Raw genomic sequence first — 5723 nt, forward strand, 5'->3', positions numbered from 1 at the left:
ACAGCAGGAGGTCTTTGAATAACATCCTTTCATTATAATGTTGATGAGAGGTCTTAGGACTTGCTTATGGTAAAATTGGCTTCTTAATATGTCATTTTGCTTAAAGTCACAGAACCTGTCAATGGCAATGTTAAATGAGGCTGTACTATAGGAGCAAGCAGGTCAGCAGGCAGCACCTCCTAGGAGGTGCCATGGGACAGGCAGGAAGGACAGCAGGCCCGGCTGTGATGATAGTAATTGGCACTTCCGCAGAGCAGTTAGAATGTGCCAACTCTCCGGGCGCTGTCACCACAGCGCTGTGAGGAGGGTCTGTGTCTTCCCCAGATGAAGAGACCAGTGCAGAGGGGTCTGTCATTTTTCTTCGTTTCCACGGAGAGATGAAGCTGTCTGCGGAGGAGGTGGGCCTCTCCTCACTGAGACGCCCACAATGGAACTGGACGTCCATTTGGCAGCATCGAAAGGCTCATGTGATAGTGACTGGACTGGTGGCCTTTAGGGTGGAAAATGGATTTTCACTCATTTAAAAGTTTGTGCATTAAAAAAAAAAGATAACACACACATGTGGTTAAAAAAATTCAAACAGAACATAAAAGCAGGTAGTGCCTTCCCCACACCAACCCCAAAGCTCCCAGTTCTCTTTCCCATGACTTGTCTCTTCTTATTCTTCCAAAGAGAATGTATGCATTATTATATAAGCATAGACGTAAATAGATTGTATGTATCTATATACATACACACATCTCTTTATTTCCAATATTTTCAGCCAGAGAATCGAGTTTCTTAATAAAATTTCTTTTATAAAACTCCAGTGTTTTCTTGGCAGAGATAGGAAGAATGGAATTTTTTTTCAAACCTTTGTCAAGAATTTATCTTACTGACCATACTAGAACAGATCAACTATGAATGACTGGGAAAAAATCCAGAAAAATAATGGCTTGAACAAGAGAGAGGATTACCCTCTCTCCTGTGTGGAGTCTGGAGGCTGGGGATCCGGGGCTGAAATGGCAACTCAGCGGCAGGCGGCCCGCAGGGACCAGGCGTGTTTAGTTGTCCTTGGCCCTCCAGAGGCTGTGTTACTCAGCTCCAAGGTCTAAGGTGGCAGCATCAGGATTTTAAGCAGCAGGTTGGAGGAGACAAAGGAAAGACGACCAGCTGTCTCTTGAAGAAGGTTCCAGGAAACTGTCACTTGACACTTCTTCTTATATCCCATTGGCCAGAGCTGAAGCACAGGGTCACATTGGGCTGCACGGGAGACTGAGGAATGTGACCTTTATGCTAAGTGGCCTGTTTGTCCAGTTACAAATTCTGTTACTCTGGGAAGAGGAGAGAGTGGGCGTGGGAACACGAGCAACACTTCTGCCACGCTGCTGTGTGTCCATCACCTGTAGCACACGGCTTGGTTCAGAGTAGAGCCTCGTTTCATTATTTTTTGCAACTGATTGTTATTGAATAAATGCTTGTTGAATTCACTGAAGGGAGGCGGGAGATGGGACGCAGATTTGTGTGAAGATGGCAGGGGACCCAGGGTTTCTGCTTCAGAAACTCAAGAGGCACCACTGAGACGCCCCACTCCCCAGAGAGGACGTCATCTTCCTGCCTACTTCCTCTCACTTCCACATCAGAAGGTCTTCGCCTGGGCTCAGCCTCGCCGTCTGCACAGTGGAAAAGGAGACAAGGTTGAATCACATGCTCTCCAGTCCTTCCATCTCAAAGGCTCAATGAGTCTGTGGGTCTAAATGAGTCAAAGGCAGAGACCAAACCTTGACCATGATGACTCAGGGTCCCAGATGTGAGATCAAAGATACTGAGAGCTCCTTGCACCTGGCCTTCTCCGTGGTGATCTTCATCTCTCAAAGAAACCCTCTGAAACCCCAGGGCACTGGAGCCTCCTTGCCCAGTGAGCTGGATCTTAATCAACGCTGGCATCCGCCCAATGCTGGGGAGAAAATGGAGAATGAAATCACGGGACTCGAGCCGCAATGAGGCACCTGTCATTGGAAAACACCCACCACAAGTCCAAGAAGTGTCAGGCTGCCCAGGAAGTAGACTGCCTGTGAACAGAAGGTGTCCAGGGAGACCTATTAAAAATGGTGGTTTTGGGGTCCATCAGGGAAAAAAGCATGGGAAGAGAGGAGTGAGGCTTTGGTAAAAGAAGGCTGCCTGCCTGATCTAGGAACCTTCCTTTCCTTTCTTTCTTTCTTTTTTTTTTTTGAGGAAGAATGATGTTTAGAAGAGAATGAACCACAGGATGTTATTAATTAGCCTTCAAACGACTTTGGGGGACATTCCACAGCAAGCCCACCAAAACCACTAGCTTTTCAAGAAGTCTTGAGACATTCTCTTATGATTAACAAACTGGCGTGGGGTGGGGGGAGCAAATCTCGGGATAAACAGACACTTCTGTGAATGAAATATAGTAACATCATCTAATTCTCCAGGGACTGGGATCTACTGGTTTTCATTAATATTTGAGAGTTATTGGGGCACATTCCTCATGAGGAAGAAGCTAAGCCGTTTAGAGTTAAAGCACTGGAAGAGCTCCTGGGCCGCGTGGAGGCTTGAGCAGAATCAGATGAGCTCCATCGGGCAAAACCACTGCCTGTGGGTTGGGGGAGTAGAGACGCAGCCCTAAGTGTTATGAGAAGGTCAGGGCTTCCTGAGGACTCCGCAGAAGTTGAACTTATGCTTAACCAAAGAATATTTTAAACGAAGAATATGCCTATGGAATATTTGGCCAATCACGGTCCTGATGTGCGTACAGCAATACCAGTTGCTTCTTCCTCTGCCAGGACATTAGGGTTGCTATCCAACTTCCCCAGCAACTCTAAACCTGCTGAAGGTTTTAATTTTCTATCTTGATGAAAAATGTGTGGTTTACACACTGTCGCAGAACAAATAGAAATGGGATTTATGTTGTACAACTTACATAGTTTGTTTGAGTTTTTTCCATATGTCTTCGACAGTCCTATCACATTTCTGACAGTTACATATTTTTTTTCTTTCCTGGAAGTTAGGGAGAGGCAGAGGACAGGTTTTCCCCCTTTTTCCACTAAGACTAGCTAAGGAGTAGCTGTGTACAATTTATGAACCGATGCATGTGTGTGTGCTGTTGAATTTTTGCATGAACGTGCTCAGAGTGTGGGCGTCTGTGTGTGTGTGTGTGTGTGTGTGTGTGTGAGAGAGAGAGAGAGAGAGAGAGAGAGAGAGGTATGCTTCAGCATGTGTAAGTTATATGTTAAGTGGAGTCATATGTGTTTATGATGTGGTGGTGATGTTGGTATATGTATCTGCAATAGATACAATTCACCGATTAGATGTTATTCCAATTCAGATGTCATTAATGACCAACCTTCCTCCTGACAATATGGTGCACTGACATGTGCTGGCCTTGCCCGCTGTTAGAAAGAGTTGCATTGCTTTCTATGTCCCAAATTTTATGTATTTTCAATTAGTTTCACATGTGTATTTGCAAGTGTGGCATTTCAATTAAATATGTGAAGAAAATACTCCAAATTATTAACCAAGGTACATTTCTTCACTCTGCTGCGCTATTAAACATGACATCAATCCCAATATTTTCGCTAATTTTTTTTTTCATTATTAAAGCGGATTTACAACTTTGGAGTCAGGGCATCGGTGTGGGGTTCTTTTTCCCACTAGAAAATTCATCTGTATCCTAGAATCAGCTTGTAGCTCAATGTAAATTCAGTGTAGAATTTAGTCAGTTATTAAGTGGATTTAAGTGGCTGAACCCTGGTGTAATCTGACCAGCAATGCATGAAGGAAAGAGTTGGAGGTGTAAAAAATGTCAAATAGCTTTCTCAGATGCATTAAACTATTAATAAAGATAAAACGATCTTTATGTTTGGGGTTTAGAACATCTCTTTTATGATATCGAGAAGCCACTTTGATTCACGACTCGTTGGCTTCAAGGTCTGGTGTCATTATTCAGAAGGTGTCAGGAAGAAAACGCAGACAAGCTCCTCAGCGGGGGGAGAGGAGGAAACAGAAACGGAGTTTAGGAGGGCCGGGGCCCAGCTGGGTCGGGCAGGGAGAAGTGACAGAGAGAAGATGTATAAGGCAGCTGAGGATCGTGCACAGGCCCTGTGGAGTCCTCTGTAGGGGATTTACTCTCAGTCCTGGCCCCCCTGCAGAGGGGTCAGCCCGAGGCAAAGTGGGTGGGGTGGGTATGTGGGGTATTCTCCATTTGTCCCCTAGCGCCACCATACCATTGGTTTTCTCTGCCTTGCCTATATCCCAGGAGGTTGATTTCTGTGGAGCTCATCACCTAGACCCTCTGACTATCTGGGGACACCAGCCAGAGACAAGAGGGAGAGAAGAGCAGAGAGAGGTCAGAGGCTTCTTCCCCGATTCTACTTGCCTTGCCCTGGTTACATAGGGGCCGCCTTCTAGAGGATACATCATCTTGCAGCCCCTCCCCATGGCTCCTGCTCTTTCTCCAGGTTTGGCAGCTTCATTCCCTCCCTTTTGTCCCTCAGCCTAGGGATGTAAGGGCTCCCCACCAACCCCCCATCATCCCAGGGGGTCTCCCTAGTGTGACTCATACCTCTTCAAACAGTCTCATCATTTACACTCTTCTCTGCTGAACTCTAAGTGGCCAACCGTTGTCTCCTGGGACCCTGGCTGTTTCAGAGACTTCCCGGCGGGAACCAGACTCTGCTGCCCTGGAGCTGAAGGTGTGCTGGGGGAACAGCGGGTTGAGCCAGCGGGATAGGGAGAAGGGAGCCAGGGGGAAGAAGCCTGGGCAGAGCCTGGTTGTTACGGTTGGTTGTTACCGGGAGGAGCACTGGTGCATGGCGGCCTCTCCTCCCGAGGCTTCCGGGATACATCAAGGCTTGCCCGCCGTCTCCTCTCTCAACAAACTTTGGTTGGGAAGCTTCCAGGGCCCAGGTTCTGTGCTGGGGAGACCCTGCCTCGTGGAGGTTATGGTCCAGTGGGGCATGCAAACAAATCAGCCATTCGATGCTGTGCGTTGGTGTCGGCGCAGGGGCTCAGGGCTCTGGGACGCACGGGAAAGAAGAACCGGGCAGAAGGAGGGAGGGAAGAGCTCCTGGAGGAGGGGACATCTAAGCTGAGCATCCGAAGGATGAGATAGATGTTTGAGGAAGGGGCACAGGGAGAGTGGTGTTCCTAGCTGAGACAACAGCCTGCAGAAACCGCAGGGGTGAGAGAGAGCTGGGGCGCCAGGCATGTGCGGGGGTACGAGGCGCTGAAGAGCGTGAACGACGGAGGGGCGGCCAGAGGGAAAGCTCAAAGGTGGGCTGTGGTGGGCCCCGCTGCCCTGTCCTTCCCCTCCCCGGCCCCAGGGTCCTAACTCCATTCTGAGCGCCATGATGGCCTTTGGAGCAGGCATAGACACAGTCAGGTTACATTTTGAAAAGAGACTTCAGTCCACCAGGTGAAGGATAGAAATGACGGGAAGCTGGGTGACTCCGTCAGAGGAACCAAGGTGAGAAGGGTCATGGCAGGAAAATGGAGACAAGCAGGCCCATGTGATCTAATCTGAAGCCCCCACTTTGCAGATGGGACCTGAGGCCCAGAGAAGGCCAGCCTTGCCCAGGTCACACAGGGAGATGGTGACCTAGGGTTCAGGCTGCAGATCAGAGTGGGCCAAGCCTGGAAGCCACCTCACCCTGGAGGAAGACTCCTTTGGGAGGGACTTCAGGGGCAGGTCTGAGGCCCCGGTCACAGCATGTTTCTTT

The sequence above is a fragment of the Saccopteryx bilineata genome, chromosome 2 (genome assembly GCF_036850765.1).
Source record: "Saccopteryx bilineata isolate mSacBil1 chromosome 2, mSacBil1_pri_phased_curated, whole genome shotgun sequence".
Taxonomy (NCBI): domain Eukaryota; kingdom Metazoa; phylum Chordata; class Mammalia; order Chiroptera; family Emballonuridae; genus Saccopteryx; species Saccopteryx bilineata.